This window comes from Falco punctatus (assembly GCF_963210335.1).
Source record: "Falco punctatus genome assembly, chromosome: 3".
Taxonomy (NCBI): domain Eukaryota; kingdom Metazoa; phylum Chordata; class Aves; order Falconiformes; family Falconidae; genus Falco; species Falco punctatus.
The window spans coordinates 35,070,196-35,093,416 of record NC_137582.1 but is presented as its reverse complement, the minus strand read 5'-3'; the positions used below and the strand labels follow the sequence as shown (position 1 = coordinate 35,093,416).

General features: G+C 39.2%; 1 protein-coding gene across 1 annotated transcript in view; it reads right to left on the bottom strand.

Annotated features, from left to right (window-relative positions):
• Positions 1-2,918: 2,918 nt before the first annotated feature.
• Positions 2,919-23,221, bottom strand: part of SLC7A13 (solute carrier family 7 member 13) — a 46,205-nt gene continuing 25,902 nt past the window's right edge. Inside the window, exon 4 of the mRNA XM_080381914.1 lies at positions 2,919-23,221. This exon is cut by the window's right edge and continues 14,729 nt beyond it. The gene's annotated coding sequence lies outside the window, so the exon portion shown is untranslated.

The following is a 23,221-nucleotide window of genomic DNA, read 5'->3' as shown; positions in this document are numbered from 1 at the left end:
CTGTGGGGCTGTCTGCTGTTTTGCACACCACCAGCCACTGTGTGTGCTAAAAAATCTGTTCTTTACTAGATAAAACTACTTATATGGTCTTTCATGTAACTGATTAAAGAAAACTAATGGTGTGTTGCAAAACTATGACTTAGGGAATGTAACTTTTAAAATAACAAGTGTTCACAGACATGCTGCTGTTTCTTTGGGAAAATGTCACAGGGGTTCCTCCTTTGTTCAATAATTTGGATGCACTCTAAACTCTGAGGATCTCCATCTGTAATGCACTGAACATCTTCGGTGCTCATTAGAAAAAGCTGAAGGAAGTTGGGATTTACTGAAGGAATACAGTCATGCCATGATTCCCTGTAAAATACATATGAATAATGTATTTATGCACTTTTAACTATATGTATACATAGGGGTAATGGAAGGACACACTCACTGAAGTGTCTTTGCTCTGTTGTACCTTATATATTGTCAAAAGTTTTTTGAACTTTCTCTGAAACTAGACTTCAGTTTTTGAAATAGTTTATAACTATGTTCATAAGGTGGTTAGAATTAGGCTTCTTGTGTTTCCTTTTAATGCTTTTCCCAACAAAATAATAGAACAAAAGGTTGTCGCTTGGGGGTTGGATTTTCATGTTTCTTTTTTTCTAATCTTTCTAGATAATTTTTTTCCCTACAAAACTATAGAAGAAAAAGTTATAGTTATTTTATGCTTCATTAGGTTCGGTAACATATTCTTCCAAGAACCAATGGTCAGCAGTATTTTCAGCAAATTGTGTGTTACACTTGACTGCAGTTTACAGGAAATTATAGAACAAGTAACTATAGAATACAACAGGTCTAATTATTAATATATTGACAAATTTTCTTTTCTGTTCACATGCAAGTCATAAACAGACCTTGATTTCTGTGTATGTTTGATACTCATATTTGCCAAATACCTTGAATAAATGATACACTGATTTGTTGGTATCTATTTTTCCTGCATGTTTATGACTAATCACCTAGGTCAGAGTATATTATTTCTACTTCCCACTTTGAGAAATGTTTTAACCAATGAACAAAATCCAGTGCTAGTTCTTGCTCTTGAGTATGTAGTGTCTTTTCAAATGTATATATTGTTCATTAAAAATAAAAAATTATCCCTTTTGAATTTTATTGCTGTGCCCATTTCTCATAGCACATCTCATGCTGTCCTACTCAGTGCAGAACCCTGCCATTAAAATTTTAAATAACAATCAATTAAGTACAACAAGGTAGTAAATATGACAGAATTTATTAATATCTCTTTTGAATTTAAAATAGAAAACTTCTGCATGGTAAAGTTGCTAAGCATAATGACTTGCTTTTTAAAAAACAAACTTGAACTGTAGAGAGAGCTGTTTCTTAAAACAGCTGCCAGCTACAAATCTCCTCAGTATGCCTCATAACGGCAAGGAATGCTTCTGGTTTGAATGTTTCAAGGCACAATGGGCAAAAGGCACTAGCTTTACACATCACTGTGTCATGCCACCAAAAAGCTTGTGGTACTTTGGAGAGATTTTGGGTTGATATTATAATAAATCACCCATGTCCAATTTAAAGACTGGTTCAGACCAACTAACTGGTTGTGGTAGCCACTGGTAGGTGATGATGCAAGATAGTTTCACTCATCCTGTAAAACTGGCCCAAGACTGCCATGTCCACAGCCTTCACTGAAATAATTTAATCTGTTATTTCAAGATGTCAGTGCTAGAGGTTTCCCTTACATTTTTGCTAAGGCTGTTTCCTCTTTAAGGATAGTGGAAGCATTATTTTGAAATACAGTTTAAAAACAGGTTGTAAAATGTTCTCAGGATTTGAACATAGATGAAGCACTTGCAATTTGGCAGATTCATTTTTCCCTCAAGATGAGTGTGCTACATCATTGAGATTAAATATAGTTAAGCTGTCACGGTTCTTAGCTTATCGCTTTGTTTCTCTAAGTTCTTACTTCTACAGGTAGTCTTTAAAAATGAGTTAGCACAGAGGGTCAGTAAGAAATCTGAGTCTACTGGAACTCATTTTAAAAGATCAGCTCTGACTATTTTCAATTTCATCATCACATCTTAATGATCCATAAAGTGATAAAGAAATGGACCACTCAAATCACACAAATGCACATAAATAGTCTCCACCTAGCAAGGACAACACAAACTCTTCTCTGTGCCAGAAACAAAACTGATCCCCAGATAAAATTCTTGAAAGCCATCAGAATGCTTACACTATAGCAGAAAAGCCCAAATAGAAGAGAAATTACCATCCACCTTAAAGACAAAAAGATTACTTTATTAATGACTCAAACGTCCTATATCCTTACTTTAACTTTGAAGCTGACTGTGAAAAATGACCCTGCAGTTTTCTCACATACTGGCATAGATGCCCGATTCTGTCTCATACTCTCAGGGATTCTACAGTTCTGAACAAGCAGATGCTTCCAGTTAGCATGGGACATGGCTGACTTCAAAACCTAGAGGCCCTTGAGCTTCACAGAATAATTCCACTGCTAGACCCTATTTTCTTCAGAATTCCTTATTCTTTTCACTGACCTGTAAAGCCTGTCCTGACTAGGTTTTATGTGTGCTTTTCCTTGGGCATTCACAATTGCCTGTTTCTGACACAAGCATGGTCCCTCTGCTGGGGAGAGTGTGAGCAACCACCCAGGGCTTTGAGCAGCACAAGCAGCCAAGATGCTGTCTGTGAGCTTTGCTTCCAGCTGGTTCTCACTGCACAGCTGCTCTCTTCTCGTCTCCATTGGGATCTCCTAGCTGAAGACATGCACAATGGCTGGCAGACAGAGAGGTATACAGTTACGTTGATGCCACAGTGTGCATTACAGAAGCTGTTGTTAGCTGGCTCTGGGAAGAGATGAAAGGGCCAGAGACCTTCCAGCCAAGAGTGGCACACCTCTGGAGGAACTAGCTCAATTCACACCCGGCCATTGGGTGAGCTCAGCTCCCCTTGGGGTCTGTGAAGCCCCAGCAGTGACCAATCTCATGGACACTGTGGACCCCAGTGTGAGGAACTGTATAGAGACCTCAGCACAAAAATTAGAAAACTAACTTCTGTTCTTTACGAAGCTTCTCCTAACCACACAAATCTCCATGTCATGTGAGCGACTCTCAGCAGAAGATTAGGCAATGTGTTTCTTTCCTTTTACACGTCTGCTCTGCAATCTTCCCTCTGGGTGAAAAATGCAGCACAGAGTCTAAGATAGCATGCTTTTGATGAACCTTAATTCGTGGCCTTTGGGTAGACACCATGCAAGGAAAGTCCTTGTTATCTGTGCATGTGACATGCGATAGCACGAGACGCAGTAAGACGCAAGAGCAGAGAGGTGAGGGAGATGCTGTTTGAGCAGTTAAAAATAAAACAGTCTAAATTTGAATGCACATGTGAAGAGAAGAAAGATACTATGGGATGCAAGAAGAGGTCAACCTTAAATATTTGTAAGCAGGGCTCCTGATTAACACTCATGAAAAATAAATGCATGTGGACATGCATATAGATGTTGCATTTTTCTCTTCGGGGCTTTGCAGAGATTTTTCATGTGTACTCTGGTCACAAACCTTAAGTGCTGCTTTATAACTTTGACAGATAGAGGAAGGCCTTAAAAAAAGGGAAGAAAAAATGAGCAAAGGCAAGAAGTGAAGGGGAGAGGGAGAGGTGAGGAGAAGAGATGGAGAGGGAAGATTCCTTTTCTCTGGAAACAGGTTTTGCATCAAACATTAAGTAATAGTTTCAATAAACCTTAAGTCTTCATGACACTTTACGAGTGAAAGCAATAACATAACATTAACAGCATTAAACTGACAAAAGTCTTGTTTCAGTATTTTATATTACAGATACCAAAACATTCAGTTTTAGCCATAATGATTAAACAGTCTTGTTGGATGGAGACCTTAAAGAATAAGCTCTAAAAGGATGAACTACTTTTCTTCGTAAATATCATAGTGAAGTTTGCTTCCCAGTGCTTATTAGCTTTTCTTTTTAACAAAACTTCATTTTAATAATTAGTGTCAGAAGTGCCTATCAGCTGTTAAGTGATTCTGTGTAATTGTCATTCTCTTCTCTATAATTTAGTTCTGGATAAAGCAGTATTTGTCAAAAGTATTTTAATGAAAACTTTTGAAACTGTTGTGCAAACAAACACTTCTGTTATTAAAACGAAAATATAATAAAACAAACTTATGAAATACAAACTAGTGAAACAAATATTTTACCCTAAAATTTCCTCTTTAAAGATAAACAGCTATTTCTGTATTCCTCCTTCACTCAGCAGTAGCTATAGCTTTCTGGAGAAGTCTTATTTTGTGGCTAGTTAGTAACATAATGCCTCAGGCCTAGATTCTAGTCCAGTTTATTCCCAAAAATATTTTATCCATGTTTACATGAGCAATACAGACAGTTTGAGTAAAACAGACATGAGGCATATGTGGGGTAAAATCTTGGACACACTGAAGTCTGTGTTGCCTCATTATTTACCAGCAGTTATAAACCTACAATGTTTTGTTAAAAGTGTGCAACCTTTATTTATTAAAGATTGAAATCTATACTCTAATTTATGATAACATAAATGCTAGTCATTATCACATAATTTAACGTATGTCTGGCTAATGATATCAGATTATCAATGCTTTTAAAAATCAAACAGTAAAACCCAGTAAGAATACCTAGGAATTTAAGAGAAAGCAAGCTGATCCTTTTGCTTTGAAGTCATATTGACTGTTTACTGCTAGGAGACTTGAAAAGTCATTCAGTGGTCTGTAGGCTAAAGAAAACCAAAAGTGGATAAAACTACTTCTGCCACAGTAAATCACATACTGTATACATTCTCCATACATGAAAGACGTTTATCCAAATGAAGAATTGTCCTGTATCCAAGGCAATAAAGTAGTGAATGTACCTAATGTTAGAGCTGAATCCTGATAAATGCCCTTATCAAAATCTGAATGTCAAAAGAGTTCTTGTAATTAGGTAATTTTACAAGTCCTGTCTGCTCCCCATAGAGACTCTTATCATGTATCTTAAAATAGGCTCGTACATTCACCCAGATGCCCAGCCAGGTTGTGAGAGCTGCACAGCACCAGCTAACGCACGTGTACTCTGTGCCCTTGGGACTCAGGCTTCTGGTCCCTGGCATGGGACAGCATCGGGCCGATGCTCACCCAGGGCCTGGCCTTGATACTGTCAGGACTGGGCCAGTATGTGCACTTGGATACAGGCCTTCCAAACTCCCTCATGATCTGCCAGCCAGGACACAGACAAAAAAATGCCAGGAAGGAAATAGCTAATGAAATGCCCTTCTTGATTCAAAACAAGAAACAGATCCTTACTTCCACCACTATTTTTACAGTGATGTAAAAATCAATGGCTACTACTCCGAAGAATTCCAAAGGTCTCTCAGGATATTAACTTTGAGTAACACGTGATACAGAGTTTTTTAACTGAGTAGTGCCTTATCCCACAGGGGATACTACTGAAATCAACAGATAATCGTGGGGTAAGTGTTACTGTGAAAGAAAGATGTCAGTATCTGGCCCCTAGTCAAAATCAAAGTTTTCAAAAATCTTTTCATGAAAGGGGGCTGGGGAAAGAGAATGGTTTAAGCAGAAGATCTGCATTTCTTCCTCTGAGGGAGCAGTCGAGATAGGTGGGCAGAGGACAATGTTTCTGCCTCCCTGCAGAGTGGGGAACTAAGGAGCAGGATCTGCAATTCCACCCAAGTGTGCTCAATCGGCCGCTGGAGATGGGGGACAAGTAATCCCTCAGACTGGGTGTCAAGAGCAAGGCAGGGCACCTTGGCCATCCCATCTACACAAGGCCTCTGTGAGTAATGAAACATCCTCTTTGCTTCTTCTGGGTGGCTTTCAAATTCCTGTAGCATTCATAGAGAGGGAACATAAATTCACTTCTTCCCTTCCCCCCCCCCCCCCCATCTGTTGTCTGGTCTGTTAGGAAGCACAGTGGAAGGATGTGTGAAAGCGAGTAACTCCACCTTGGATTTGTGACTATGCTGTTGAGATTCAGGAAGAAACGGGTGGCCAATTGTTTATGCCAGGAAGAATAAAATCTAGTTCTTAAAATGCTATCAAAGGGCCTCCAATCAAAAGCTAAGGCTACTGTAGAGTTGAATATGAGCAATGTTTTTGGAGACAACACCAGTGATACCTCTGGGCCCTAAATTTGTCATGCTCATCTTAAAAAGTGTTGGTTTATGTTTAGGGAACATGACAGAAAGTTTAGGAAGGTTGGAAGGATGAACAAATCATTGAATGAAAGAAATATACCTTTTAATTAAGTGGCAGATCAAGTACATTTTCAACTTTTGAGGGAAAAGCTTATTGATGATTTAATACCAGGAACTGGTGATCTAATATTGATGATTTAATACGTAGCATTAAAAACATGCATCCCAGTAAAAGATGAAAGCCTTGTGGGGTCATTATCTTGAGCACGGAGTTTTTATATAAACTCACATCATGGGACCATAATGTTACTGTGAATTATAATTCTTTTTCATTCATTACTCAGGGGAAAGCAAGAGATGATGTGGATTTTTTTAGAGTTGTGGAATTATTTGGAAAATGAGAGTCAACAGAGAATCACCCTCCTCAGCAGCTTTAACTGAAACCAGTTAATTAAGCAAGCAAGCAAGCATTGGCTTGATAACAAAGACAAATGACTACATGTGCCATAATGGTCTTAGAATTTTGAAAATAACATTTTAGCACAGGTTTTCTAAATTTTTTATTTATTTTTTTTCTTTATACTGTTTTCTTTATAACTGTTCTGTGGCACAAATGTTTTGGAACAGTCTATAGATTTCAATTGTTATTCCACAGCTACTTTAACTCATCTAGCCTATTGTGACCAAAGTTGCCCAAATCTGACCAAGTTATAACAGCTAGAACCTTCTGTAATTCTTTGACACTATGTAACGCAAAGATCATGCTGGTCATGTCTACCTCAAAACTTCAGGTTCCGTTCTTCTGGTCTTTCACCACAGTGGCCACTTGGACAGATTTGAAGGACAGGACCCTATGCTGTTAGCAATGAATGCACTATATTTCTGCAAGTCATATCATAGGCACGGGAAAAGTGTGGGCTGCGTGACTTGATGAGCATGCCTGGAGAGAAGCCAGAAAGGGTAGTGCCTTGGTTTTCTTGTTATCTGTGACTTCTATGGGGATAAGAGTTAATTTTCTTCTTAGTAGCTGGTGCAGTTTTGTGGTTTGGATTTAGTGTAAGAATAATTTGGATAACACACTGATGTCTTTAATTTTGCTAAGTAATGTTTATACTCAGTCAAGGACTCTTCAGTTTCTTGGGCCCTGCCAGCGAGAGGGCTGGAGGGGCACAGGACATTGGGAAGGGGACACAGCCAGGACAGCTGACCCAAACTGGCCAAAGTGATATTCTATACCACGTGATGTCATGCTTAGCATATATAAGCTGGAGGAAGAAGGAGGGGGGCACATTTGGCATTATGATGTTTGTCTTCCCAAGTAACTGGAAGTTATGCATGATGGAGCCTAGCTTTCCTGGAGGTGGGCAAATGTAGCAGAATGAAGGTAGGTTAATTAACATTGATAATATACAGCTGTAGGCTGGCTTCAGGGGCGGGGTGGGAGGGGCAGGGTGGGCTGATGTGCATAAAGTGCAGGTGTAGATAAATTGTAGATGTGGCTGTTTCTGTTAAGTGGTTGAGAGCCAATGAAGAGGGAGCAGCCGAGGAGAGAGAGGAGCAAGCAGCTGTGTGGGGCTTGGCTGCTGGCCAGGGTTCAAGCAAGACAGGTAGGGATAGCTCTTCTTCAGGGGGGTTTCCATCCACCCAAAAAGAGGAGTGTGGGGAGTTGTAGCTCCTCTATTGAAGACTGGGAACAGGAGGAATGTCACTTGGATGCAAATGATACAGCATATGGTGGTTAAAGGCTGCCAAAGAGCCAAATGAAGGAGTCCATAATGAACAGAGAGAAAAGTGGGGCATCGCAGTTTGTCTGCACTTGAAGGGTGCTGGAACTCTTTGCATTGGCCACCCCGACATGGCAGTAATCCTAGGGGCCGTAACATGGCACTTGATTTCTGGTCACTCCACAGGCAACAAAAGTGTGAGGGCATCAGTGGTGGATCTGACAGCATCAAAGAGGTTGGGAAACCACTGGAAACCAGCACCAGCCAGTGGAGATGCCAGCAGCTGATAAGCCAGAGATGCTGTCAGTAGAGCTAGGGAGATTTCAGGGACTTGGTGTACTTGTGAAAAAGATATTTTTGCACACAATGATGAATGAGGTGCAGTGCAACAGGCTGGGCCATTGCTGCTGGGACCAACCTCTGACAACACGGCCTGAAAACACAGATATCTTACTTAAACCAATAAAAGGGACTTCATTAGAGATCAAACATGGGAAAGAAAAACTTGCAATTTTTTTCAGACAGTCTGAAAAATTCCATTGGCTTTCTTAGAAAGAGTTTCCTTTCCTTTATAAAGCCAAAAGTTGTCTGGCTTTTTTTTTAATGTTCTTGAAAGGACAAGTCAACTCTTGGAAAAAGTTGCCCTTGAATAGCAAAGATCAAACTGGGTTTCGGGAGGAGATATATGGAAGTGCAGAAGAGTAAATACAAAGTTTTTTTTTACCACAGAGTAACTGAAGTCAAAATCCTGAAGAAGGCAGCTAAGGCTGACTGCAGTGGTGCCCAGAGGGCTGAGCTCAGCCTGCAAGAAAACTACACACAGAGCAGGATCAGAAATAAAAGCTGCACGATGTTTTTGCAAACTGAGCTCGTGAAAAAATTATAACAGTACTAAATACAAACCCTGCCAGTCACTGGGAGGTTTGCCATTTATTGCAAAAGCTGATTACACTTCATTATCTCATCTTTATCGAGTGACGTGGCATGCTTTTCAGTCATGAGTGCCTGGCTAGATGCAAGCCAAGCCTGGTAATGCAAAACCCACAGATTTTCCATGATCAAAATGACAGGATGTAGAGGATCTTTGAAAGCTGTAAAATAGCATTAGTCTAAGATAATAAATAGAATTTTTCTTCTGTGTTCGTTAATAACATAGGGAATGGGAATAGCGCTAGCTTTTTCAGAGACAGAGATGGTAAATACAAATTAGATGAAGCAAACTACCCTAAAATGCAGAATCTCTTGCCAGATTCCAGAGCACTTGTGGTATCAGCAGAAGGAAACCGACAGACAAAATTCCAAGGTGTATTTTCATTGCATAGCCATTAACCCATGTCATGGATGCACTTCAGTGAATATTTCATGAATTAATGGAAATTATTCCGCACAGCTATTTTGATAATGTAAAATGAGGTAATTATTTAACTGGTACAGGTTTTTTGGCAGGCATTCTTTGTAGCTTTGAGCAACAGCTGAGAATAACATGTTTTCAATTTAAAAGAGCAAAAAGATGTGTCATGAAACACAGGATCCGTAATGAAGGTTTCAGGAGACCAGATATAAGTGAAGAACTCTAGTATAAAGTGCTAAAATAAAAAATAATTTTAAAGAGGAACACTTAAAAAGAAAACCCTCACAACCTAAGTTTATTAAGGCTGTTAATGATGGGATTTTCTGCCAGCTGTTTCCTGTTTGTTCATCCACTGAAAAATCTGCAATAGTGACAAAGAAACAATTATCTCTCAAAACCAAATTTTAGAAAAGACCATGCATTCTATTCTATGAAATCAAGTTCAGCTCTCAATGAAAATGCCTTATTCACCTTTCAGCGGAAGGATAAAATTTTTTACTTTTACAAGAAAGCCATCCTCCTTCTAGAAGACAAAGGCAAAAAATATACCTGAAAGATGGCTTCTATATCCAAATTCTTGTTTATTTTATTGGCTTGATTAAAGGTATCACTCCTCACTGCAGTTCCTTCCTCATTTACATGCTTAGAATACGATGGTAGCAAAAACTTATCATTAAGTATATACCTCACATCTTGAACACCACTTTTTCAGTGCAAAATTATAATTGACAGCTGTGACATTTATTTGAGGAAGAAAACTATATGCCTGGATACATGCCTGGATTTGCCTTTTAGTGTGGAGCATAGCTTAAAAAGATTTGTATATCCATAAATTACTGTTACTAGAGAAAATCCAGTTGTTATTTAGCACATTTGGCCTGTAGCCACTACTGTGTGACTACTGTGTTGACGCAACCATTCCTAGGCCCTTTAAGTCATGGCCCCAGAGCTAAGACTTTCTGTGACAGGGCATGAATAGTAAGATTGAGAAGATACTTGAAGCTTGTGTGACACTGGTATGGGTACAGCTTACTGGAAACTTACTGTTTAGAGTCATATAACCGAGACATAGCTTTGGCCAGTTCTCTAGAGCCAACCCCTGAATGGTTATCATAGTGTGCCTCTGTCTCCATATCAAACATGGTCAAACATAACCATCTGCAAGGCAGGTCTCTGGTCTAAGCCAAATACCTAGTCAGTCTCCAAGAGAGTCCTTTATTTATCCCACAGGTCTTAACCACCTGCTTTCTGGAGATGCTTATCCCTCTCCACCGTGACAGAAAGGGCCCACCCACGTATCTCACACTGCCCCACTGATCTTTGCCATATAAAAGTTAGGTGAAATTAATACTACCCATACGCAGTTACATATACCTTGCACACATGCCCTGGGGAATCTTGGCAGTAGTTCATCTGATTTTAGTCATTCACTGTTCACAGAACAAAAAAATAAATAAAACCTAACTAAAACCAAAAATTGTATCAGAATCCATTAGCAAGGAAAGCTTGACACACACAGCAAAATAAATTATAGTAAAGTGATGGAAAATATTAGGTGCTTATCTCAAAGAAGTGATGAAACATTGAATTATTTAAATACTTTAAGCAAGCTATTTCAGTCATCTCTACTACCACATAAATTACACCAAAAAGAATGCAGATAACCAGGCAGTAGGGTATAGCTGTTGCATTAGTAGAGCAGCTGCATGCAACATTAAAATCCTCATAAACAAACGGAATTATTGTTGTTATGCTACAGTATGAGACCTGAATAAGAGTTTAAAAGTAGCATTCGTTTTCTTGATTAAAGATTAACAACTTTAGGTGTTTAATTGGTATTTTGACTGGATTGCAAGAAGAGGGAAATTCTGCAGTTGGGACTTGAATGAATTTTGTGGAACATGAGAACACAGTTCTTTGCCTAACAAAATTAAACAGCTAACTCAAATTCCATTTGTTTAGGAACATACTGGTCTAAATGGAGGGAAATGAGGGAATCTGAGGAAAGTGTATTTTGATTTCTATGCTTTGTGTCTGTCTCGTCTGTTTTTCTGCTTCATACACAGTAAATGCGGTGTAACTAATCTTAGAAGTTTAATGATCTTTCAAGTTTGGCTCAAAAAGATAATGATGCTGATACAACATTTCTTCATCCATGCAATGGTATCCTCTTAAGAACCTAAAATATCTCTTTACCTGCCAACACACCTTCTCTCAATGCAGCAACACATTTCTGGACGTACATTTTTGTTCATGTAATTTCAAGAATTTCCTTCTCTTGTCTCTGAAACAGGTTTTATCCCCTTCCACAGACTTCTGCTGCTCCATCTGTATCTTTTTTTTTAAATAAGTTTTTTCTTCTTTAGATGTAGTTTCCTTTTAACTTAGGTGTTTCATTTGGCTTTATATCATAATAAAAAAAAAAAATAAATAAAAAAAAAACCAAATCAAGCACCTTGTCAATCTCTAAGCTGGATGACTCGCTTCTCCTGGGATCATTGGCCTTATTCCATAGTTCAGCTTAGCCCAGAAAGTGGCTAACAGGCTTGTTCATTGTCCTAAGCTGTTTCTGTCACCACCTTTCCTCATTATATTGGAATAAGACATGAAAGAATTGCTGGCTATGTGAGTGGAAAACACAATGGCACACAGTGATTCTTGAGGAGCCATTTTTATAACAGCAGCATAAACATTTTCCTAATTTCAACAATAATTCATACTTTGTATGATTGATTCCAGATAATTGTTCAGATTGTCATTCCTGTTATCAAAGTAAGATTAGATTAATACAGCTGGTTTTTTCCGATTTACTGGTTTCTAATTATTTAAATCTGTGAAACATGCTAATATTTACAGGCTGTTTAATGCAATAGCTACTAGTTGATAATGTCCCTATGTTTAGAGAAGTTGCTTGACTTTCAAACGTTACTGCATAATAAGACTGACTTGAAAGATGAAGCTATGCAATGCATGCCATAGTGTATAGGAACTGGACAAAATTCAACTGCTGGTTTAAAGACAAGCCAAACAAAACACACAGGTAACAGTAAGAACCTTCTGCTTATAGCAACATCACCTGTGGAAGCAGATGTTGATCAAACAACACGTCTGTCCTGGTTTCAGCTGGGATAGAGTTAATTTTCATCTTAGTAGCTAGTACAGTGCTGTGTTTTGGATTTGGTGTGAGAACAATGTTGATAGCACACTGATGTTTTTAGTTGTTACTGGGTGATGTTTATACTGAATCAAGGACTTTTCAGTTCCTTGGGCCCTGCCAGCAAGAGGGCTGGAGGGGCACAGGACACTGGGAGGGGACACAGCCAGGACAGGTGACCCAAGCTAGTCAAAGAGGTATTCCATACCATATGGCGTCATGCTGAGTATATAAACTGGGGGAAGAAGAAGGAAGAGGGGGGGACATTTGGCATTATGGCATTTGTATTCCTGAGTAACCGTTACACGTGATGGAGCCCAGCTTTCCTGGGGATGGCTGAACACCTGCCTGCCCATGGGAAGTGGTGAATGAATTCCTTGCCTTGCTTTGCTTGTGTGCGTGGCTTTTGCTTTACCTATTAAATTGTTCTTATCTCAACCCTTGAGTTTTACATTCATTTCCGGTCGTCCTTCCCATCCCTCTGGGTGGGGGGAGTAAGTACACGGCTGTGTGGTGCTTGGTTGCCAGCTGGGGTTAAACCACGACAATATCTTAATAACTATCAACTATCCAACCTGAAATGTTGTTGGATACAGGCCAGATTCTCTGTCCCAAATCTATTTAATGTAGATCCTGCTTGGTGAGCTCAGAGTTCACTTTCAAAAACAAGTGGAGCAGAGATGTCTATTTTCCTTGTGAGAGGTGAATTCAGATTACGTTCCCACATTATTTTTGTATATTCAGGGATACCCAATACAACTCAGACTTTTTCTAGACAAGTCAGGAAGAGAATCAAGGGACTTTCATTGTTGAATATATGTATCTCCTTCTGAAAGTTGTAGAAGTAGTACCATCAGTTCCTCTTTAAACAAAACAAAATTGTAAGAGAGGAAAAAGAGTAGAACTGTTTGACTTAAGTTTTGATATTGCAGTAGTGTTCAAATAGTAAACCTCAGAGAAGCCACCTTTAGCAACAGAGTGACAATGTACAAAGCAGTCGGAGTTGTGGTGGCATGCTGACCAGAGCTAAAACCATGTTGACCCGTCTGGGCTTTGAACCCTTGCACCAGAGGGAAATGTGTTACTCCACGTGATGCGTATGAGGCACTTCTGTCACACGTGCATAACTGTCATAGCTATGCAGACTGGTATGCAGGGGGACCAACAGACAATATGCCATAATTAAATCTTGTTCAACTTCATTAAAATCGGCTGGCGGTAACTAGGACTATAAAGAGTAAGGAAGTGAAACATTCCTTCGGCTACAAGAAGCTGTAGGCACTCTACAGACTTCTTCATATGCAATGACTGGGATAGCATTATGCATTATGAAATACATTTTTTTAAGACTTACTGAGTTGCAGTTGTAATTGATAAAGCAATATTTACAAATCATTACATATAGCAGAGAGTCTAAAATAATCACAATCTGAATTTAGTTTCTGTAAAATGTGTTCTATGGAGATCCAGGAAAAAACTCTTCAAGTTGTCCTGATTGTAAAGGGAAATCAAAAAAGACCAGAAAAGAACAAGAGCACTGATCTATACCTGCCTTGATATACTTACTTCTTTTTAATTCCTAGGAGATCAGTTATTTTGCTTTGTTGAAAGTGTGTGTGGTATCTCCATGTAATACAAGAAAACTTTCCAATCTATTGTTTCAAGTGGAAAAGGACTGCTTCTGGCAAAAAAAAAGAAAAAGAAAAAAAGTTAGCCATCCTCTCTATACACTTTATACACTTTATAAACTTCACCCAGAACTTCCTGACAGTATTTTAATTTTCTATTTGCAATATATGAAGAGGTACCTTTGTCTTTTGCATTAAAACTTGGTTGACTGTTTGCACTTGATAGTGCACTGGATAGGAAGAAACATTAGTTTTTTCCCAGATGTTGGACATGCACTCGTATCTATGTACAAATGTTGTTCCTTTGCTGAACTGCAAAATTCAACACAGTCACAGCTGTGATAATGGTCATGATATTAATTGTCCTAATCTCTTCTGCCACTTTGATATATCCAAAATCATCAGTTTGTCTCCCAGTTAATTTTAGGACATTTTTTCTACCTTTTCCAACAGACTGAAAATTTACAAATATTGTTTTATAGGAATATATTTTTCAGCGGGCATCTTTCTCCTGCAAGAGCCAACTTCACAAACTGATTGACTAATTCATTCCCCACAACCATTGCATTTAAAATAACACTGACAAAAGGCCAGCTGCACATGCACTACACTAAACTGCTTCTTCCCCAACAACACAATAGAGAAACCAGATATTTATTATTCAGATTTGATTGTTCACAGCTGCTGCTTTCATCAGCCAAGCATAAATATTGGATGTTGGACCCATGCCACAAAATTCATCTTCAAATTGTAATGCCCCAAAACAAACTCTGTAGGGTTCACATGCACAGGGGTTTTTTACCTAATATAATAAAAAAGGACGATTTGTAAACTGGGGTCTGGGGTCAAACTTCAGCCTCTCATGGATCTGTAAGTAATTGGTTATAGTGACTTAACTTGAGCACTTCTGTAGTCAGTACACTTACAGACTAATGATGCAAAAAAGTTAACCTCATCGACTTAGACTCATAAAACATTTTGGGTAGGAAGTGACTCGAAGCACTTGTTTCAAACATTAATCTGAAGCCATGGAGTAAAATATTTACAGAGTCACCTGCTTTGTCTCTGAAAAAAGCATCTCTCCCAATCTAACCTCTAGCCTGAACCTTTGGGTGTACAGCACAACACACAAAGCAGCCACAGGGATTTTAAGAAGAAAAGAATATTTCACTTAGGAACCTATAAAAATCTGGTTCCTCATTTAAGTCACACTTCATTGAGGTTAATTATCTCTATTTCCATTTTTTCATGTATGTGAAAGGGCACTGAAGTAAAAAACAATATAGGTCAGAACTCATTTAATCAGCATTTTGGCAAAGGAAAAGGACATTCTATATTGCAGTGTAGCACTGGCTGTTTGCCTTGTGTTATCAATCTTTTCAAATATGGGAACTGAAGCCAAAGCAATAAAATATGAACTTCCAATCTTTTTTTACACAAGAATACTGAAAAGGCCACATTACTCAGAAGAAACACTGAATAAACTGAATAGCAGGATGAATATGAGTTTCTATGTATGTATCCAGATAGAGATTTTAAATATCCTCCTTCCTTTTTTAATATAAGGTGAAAAAAAAACTTCAAATGAAAGTATCTGTTTTCATATCAGTTTGGGTAATCTCCAGAGATCTATTCCATTATGTACAAGCTGTAGTCAACTTATCTGTACCTTTGAGCTGATCAAATCAAAAAGTAGTGTTTATTTAGGCCAGCAAATATATAACTTAGAGCATAGCACTTTCATCATGACAGATCTCCAACTGCTTTTACAAACTCTGTGTTTAGTCATATTTCATCACTTTATTTTCTGGTGAAATACATCCACTGTTTTGATGGATCATAGCATCAATTTAAGAGCAGAGTGACAACACAGCAGTAGAGGATGGGAACTGAAGTATTCTGGATTTACATCAAAAGACAGAAAGATTTAAGTTGATTTGCTATGTATTGAGAAAGTGGGTACTAGCCAAAAGAACACTATCAGTCTTGCCAACCACCCAAACAATATTGCTCAGACTGAAGAAGCTGTGTCCTGGTTTTCACTAGGACAGAGTTAATTTTCTTCTTAGTAGCTGGTACAGTGCTGTGTTTTGGATTTAGTATGAAAACAATTTTGATAACACACTGATGTCTTTAATTGTTGCTGGATGATGTTTATACCAAGTCAAGGACTTTTCAGTTTCTTGGGCCTTGCCAGCGGGAGGGCTGGAGGGGCGCAAGGAGTTGAGTGGGGGGACAGCCAGGACAGGTGACCCAAAATAGCCAAAGTGATATTCTATGATATATGACCATATGATGTCATGCTTAGTATATAAGCTGAGGGAAGAAGGAGGAAGGGGGCTGGGGACATTCAGCATTATGGAGTTTGTCTTCCCAAGTAACTGCTACATGTGACGGAGCTCAGCTTTCCTGGAGATGGCCAGACACCCGCCTGCCAGCAGGAAGTGGTGAATGAATTCCTTGTTTTGCTTTGCTTGTGTGTGCAGCTTTTGCTTTACCTGTTAAACTGTCTTTATCTCCACCCATGATTTTTCTCACTTTACCCTTCTAATTCTCTCCCCATCCCACCAGGGGGGAAGTGAGTGAGCGGCTGCGGTGGGGCTTGGTTGTCAGCTGGGGTTAAACCATGACAAGTTGACATGTTGAAAAGAATATATTCAATTTTTAATACTTAATCATGTTTCTAATTACTGTTATTTCTGGCTGTTGTGTGCAGCTCAGCATCAATCTGGATGATGTGAGCCTTCATGAAAACTCAAAACATTATAGATATTAATATACATATAGATATAAAGCATTTAAGATATTGATCTTTAAACACTAAAGGCAAACTATACCATTGAGCAAACTAAGGACCAGATTTGCCTTTGAGACAACTGCTGTTTCTCTTAGAAAGCCAACTCAGACAAGAACAAGCCATGAGCTTTCTAGGCATAGAAGACTGCCATCTGTAATGCATCGGCAAGTATCTTCACAAAAGATATGGGATTTTTTTGCACTGCAGTATAAGACTTGAAATAAAGATCAAAGATGGGGGTTTGTCTAAGATAGGAGGATCTGAGTGATGTTGACCTATACTGTGAGTCTCACATCCATTTAATGGTAACGCCTGTTAAAAAAGAGGGTATCAGAGTGAAAAAATTACAAAAAAAACCCACCTTTTTTTCCCTTGTCATTGTTGTCCTTCTTGCCCTATGCTTTGATCAATTCACTGATTTTCAGAGTGGAATATGTTTAATAAATATGTGAACTTTTTCTTCTGATGTATCTTCAACTACATTAACAGCTTTAAAATATTTAAGTTTTAGTTGTAAACTGATATTACCATCTGATATTATGAATGAGATATATACTCGCATATATACTATATGTATACACATATTACCTGGAAAAAGGAAGTTAGATATGTAACGCAAAACTGAATTTAGCTCTTAAAAATAATGAAATGTAAACACATGAGTTTTTAAATTATAACTAAAGCTTCATCATCTTTCAACTTTAATGTGGGAGGGATTTATCCATTCCTTGAAAAAGTTTAAGAGTTAAAGAATAAGTATGTATACATAAGCAAATTCATGGGATTTGATTGATGTGTTGTTATAGATACAATAGCTTTAATTCCTTGTCATGAAAACAGTTGATATAAATGTGTTTAACTTATTTCTGGGGGTTGAGGTTGCATTTACCAAATCTTTTACTCTTCCTATTATAGTTCTACAATACCTAATGACTTTCCTAGGTGTCATTCTACTGGGAAAAACATCCTTGACTTACAAACAAAAAATATCTGAAGTCCAGGTGTCAGCATCATCACAAGTGAAATAAGAATCTGGACAAACTCATGAAAAGAAAATCAAATAATCTGCTGCTTCTATCATATTCACATTTTCACATGAATTCCACCCCAAGCTCACAATCTTTTCAACACTTATGTTTGCTGAATCCAGTCTTTTGCTTTGGATAATGATACCGTAGATGAATCCAAGAAAAGCACTGCAATTACAGTTATTCTTGCAAAAAAAAAGATTAGAACCACTTAGGTATGAAATAGACAATTTGAGAGCATAAAATCTTTATAATTGCAAACAGAAGTAGATGGAGTAGGTGGCTGCCGAGGACATTCACAAGTCTGAGGGCACGGTGTCTGCTGCCCACACAGCCTCTGCTACTGCCCGCCCCAGGTGTAGGGGCTAGTCTGGGAGAGAAGAAGGGCAGCTCGCAGCCCTGCTCCCACCTTGCAGCAGGGGGAATGAACTGCATGCTGCCAAGGGCTGGGAAGAGACACCCACTCAGCGGAGATGGTAATACATATTAGTTAGTGGAGACACACAGAGCTCCTTCCTTCCTGGAGCACTGTGAGTCCAGCCCACCTCCATGCTCTGTCACTTCATGGTAGTCACCTACCACCCCCTGAAATCTCCCCCTGCCACCCACATCCTCCCTCTCACAGCTCCTCCTGAGATTCACTCTGTTCCACATGCTAAACAGTGCCATCCACAGAGGTGAAGGATAAGGTCATGAAAACCATCACCTTGGGGCAGAACTTCCACTCTGCCTGCACCACTACAAAACCATGAGCTGGTTCTGGGGAGTAAGCCGGCCTTGAAGCTGAAGCCACTTTGAGCACCGTGGTCTTTAAAGGCCCACATTGGTCAGCTTTTCCTCTTGCTTAAACCTACTGTAAATTTAAATGAATCCTGCTTAAATTGCAGTGACACAAGTGAATGATTAGTCAAACTTAATGAATCTCTATTTGAAGTTGTTTCTGAAGAGGTTTCACAGTGCATCATTGAGCGGCAAATCTCTTTTACTGTGGAGGTTTTCTGTTAAGTAAAGAATACTGAATAGCATCCTATGTGAGCCTCAAACCTTGGGAATTTACTACCAATAGAGAAAGCAAAGGAGGAACAGCAAATTTCAGGCTAAAATTATAAAAATATCTATACATGTATACATTATCTAACTTGATTTACTGTAGCTCTGCATTTTGTACATGGTCCACAGTAATATGGAATTAAGACTAGAAAATAGACCCAAGGCTCAGCTTTCATTTGCATGAAAAAAGGGCATTATCAAGAATACAGCTATTATTTCCTCTTTTGTCATTGCTGGCAGCATGCAATATAGTTCACTAATGCACTTTTCAGAGGGGCACTCTGGGTATGTCATGCTGAGAGTCTTTGTACTTTGAACTCAGGGCTCTGTACTAAAAACTTACTATTCCTCAGCTCCTTTAATGTATGCCCAGGTTTGGAAAAGTTCTCTTCTTCCAATTCTCTGAAGGAGGCATCCTAGGCAGAAGTAAGGTATGGATTTGCACCACAAAACCTGACCACAACATTGCCACCTGTATAGCAGAGAAGTATTTTTTTCTTCTTAGGAAGTCAGTAATTGGTAGGAAATGCACAGGTCTCCAAATATACGATTTCCACATCCTACTAATTTATCTCTGGAAACATTCAAAGCAGTTTCCTCTTGTGCCTAGTAATAGAAATTCATTGTCTCTCTGAGAATTCTGCCTTTCTTCAGATACTCCTATCAAAAGTCACCAGGTTCTCTGAAACTGGTTATGTATTCACAGTTCTATAACTAGAGAAATTGCTTTTGGTTGTTCTGTCTTCTTATTAAGGTCAGAGATTATACAGGAGATTACATATTTGTCCCCAAAGGGAAAACGATTTATAGTCTTTGCCAGAGAGGTGTAAAAAGCTGGAATATATTTTCTTCCTTCTTTCTGATCCAAAATATGAGGAGAACTCTAAAAAGTGATATTGATTGTGTGGACATGAACAATATTTAAGCACTAACAGCAATATAATAATATTACTACACTACAGACCTTCTATATGACAGGTTCCACTTTGTACAGCTGAAATGCAAAGCTTAATAATGTCTTTTTTGCTCTTCATTAGTTTTGGGTTTTTTTCTTTTGGTTTTTAAATGGTAGTTATAAGAACCCAGGATCACATTTTAAAAACAAAAAGTCCATTCTTGAAGTAGTTATGGATAGGTTGCTATCTGTTTATTTCTTTAAATTCTAGCACTGTTCCAAAGTCTGTGTTGCACAGTAACAGCACTAAGCAAGCACACATGCAGGCACATGCAGGGGGGAAGATATGATCTGGAAACTAGACCACTTGCTGATGGGTGAGTAAAAGTTGTAGAAGGACAACCGACCCATCCACATGAACAGCTCCTGATGACCTAAGAGATGGGCCTAACTACAGGCTGTCAGGGGAGGGACACGAGCAGGTCTCTCTCCAGACAGACATGGTGGGCTGGACTTCACCCCATGGTGGGCTGGATTGCACCCCGTGGCCTGGCAGCCCAAGGTCGGGAAAGACTCAGCCCTGATGCTCAGCACGGATGGTTCCCAGCACATTAACTGCTGCATTTAGATGGGTCTGGCCAGCCCAGGAAGGCACAAGCTCATGGTAGCTCCTGCCTGCCTTGGAAGCCAAATACATGAAACTAAGATGCTCACATTACCAAAAGGCTAAACTGTCTGCACAAAAAGTATGCCCATGGAAGAGCAAGAGCCATGAAGACACACACACAACAGAAACTGCAAAATGGGCTAAAAATGCATTTCACAGTTGCTACAGGGATTAGTCCCATCCCACAATAAGTTTGGATACAAAGCCCTTTGACATCAAATAGAAAGTTCCTCAAGAACTTCAATGGCTTTCAGTCCTGGCCACAGAGAGGAAAAAGCTGTGGGACTGCAAATCCTGATCCAGCTTTTGTGTAGTATGCTCTAAGAGTATGGCTTCATACTCTTAAGTTAATTGAAAGCACAGGGTTTGCATGTCTTCAAGTTGCATTTTGAAACTTGTTCTGCTGCTTTTATTTAGTAGTTTTCACTGAAAAGCAAGGGGAAAACTGTCTCACCGTTGTATTGAGAGCATAAAAGAACTCACTTTCATAGTATTGAAGGGGACTATAGCTGATGTAAAAATTGAAGCATGTACTGATATTAGGAAGAACAGTGTTGTTTTCAGTTTCAGAAACAGTGTCCCCCCAAAAAAAAAAAAATCTTTTCCACCCCCTGCAAACCTGTTGCAGGAAAATTACTTTGAGGGGGGGAATTAGAGAAAACTGGGACCTAATAGAAGCATTGTATTACAGAAGGCATTTTTTAGGGTAAAATACAGCTATTGCTTTCAGAATGGTTGGCATGCACGGAACCTACATCACCAGAGTTTCCTTAAGAAACACATCCTGCCAGCTCAGCACATGCTGATAGGAGTGATGGAGGATGGAGCAGAGTGGAGACACCACAGCCAGGTTCTGTTTTGCTCCATGCAGGAATGGGAATTTGGTGGCACCATGCAGCTGATAAGCTGCATAGCAGTTGTCACATGAAGAATCTATGAGATGCCTGCAGTTAAGCCAACTGTTGTGGCAAAATGACTTTCTTCATATTAAATAATCTTATTGTAATACTAACACACACCTCCCTCCCAAAGTTACCTGCCTCCAAGTACTACTTACACCTCACTGGGCACATGATACCAGTAAGTAACAATATGTACGACTAGAGTCACTCAAGCTCCACCTAAGTGTGAAGGAAATTGACTGGTCCTGGAATGAAGTAAGTCCGAAGGTGGGGGGAATTGTTAAACTCCCAGATTACCCAACACTGACTTAGTGTTCACTAAGTTAGGTCAAGCTGGCGCACTCTCTAAAGCTGTTATGATCTAAGAGACTTCTAATCAAGGGAGTCAGCCTTGGGAACGATGAGAGACAAAGAACAGATAGCGAAAAGAACACCGTTATCTATGTTACACAGAAAGAAGCTTTCAAGTGAGGAAAGTTCTAGCTATAAGAGGAGATCAGATGATAAGGTGTTGCAATCTACTGATTTCAACAGAAAATTAATTGAAAATAGGACAAAGGTAATTGTGGTAATGGGGAATTGTGAAATCCAACTCAAATAGCCCCCCTGAGAGAGGGCAAAACCCTGCTTGGAGAGCATGTGTAGTTAGAAGAAAGCTTCAGTAGCGCTATCTGAGGATGCACACTGATTTGCATTAGAAGTGAGAAACTTGTAACCAATCCTGTGTATGATGAATGTTATGAAGTATAAAAAGTGGACAAATGAGAGGACTCCATTGTAACTTCTGGGATCAGTCAATGGGTTGAACCTGTCTTCTGCACCCCCGCCCCCCCGGGATGCCTACGGGGTAAGAACTTTATCTAATGCGCACTAAATAACTAACTCGTGCTAGCTGTTATTAGTGATTGTAGTTTTGTGGTATATCACTTCAAGCTTGGGTTTTTTTTGTGGGCAGTCTCTATCACTGTCAATCGAGAACCTTAATATGTCATGATTTTATATTAGAAAGAGTGTTATTCCATAAACTGCTAGTGATAGTCCTTCATGGGCGCTAGCAGTCACCAGCAGCAGGTAAAATATTCAAATAAAGTGAGAAGACCCACTGAGGGCTCCCCCTGATGCTCTTGGCACCTTTTCCCTGAACAAGTCAGTTGAATCACCCTCTGATCCAGCAGGACTGTTCGGTGAAGGGTCCCTGTAACAGTACGCTGACAGACTGGCTGGGCACAAGGGTCTCGGCTTTCCTGGGGCACTGATAGACAGATCAAACACTAGGGGTCAAGAAAATCTTCCCCCCTTTCATGTAAACACCTGTCATCAGCTATTTGAAAGTCTTGTCTGTAAGTGAATAGAGCCCATAAACTAAAAGTCTGTACATGGAAGGGGAAACTTTTGCTTATTGTGAACAGCAACACTCACAGCAAAAAGAATAGAGAGGTGTTTTTATTTAATTTTACTTCCCTACAGGAGAGGCTTCAGCAGGATTAAGATATTGACAGTGTTGTGAATTTTCCAAAATGCCTGTCACTTAGCGTATGCCCACTGGACTTTACCATAAAGTCAGCTCACATCTTGCCATTCACACCACTGGACTTATGAGGTGCACTGGTGTTAACAGGACAGAAGTGCTCTTCATGTGGAGGATTTAAAAATCTATGTATCATGGTCATTTTGATTTAATTTAAATTCAGGAGGAAAAAAAAATGAATATTGTAAATACGGTTTTTATAAGAACACAAGAGGTATATATCAAACAGTTGTACTGGATCACGAAAGGATATTCTAGCTTCTAGTGTCCTACCTCCAACACTGTCCGGTGG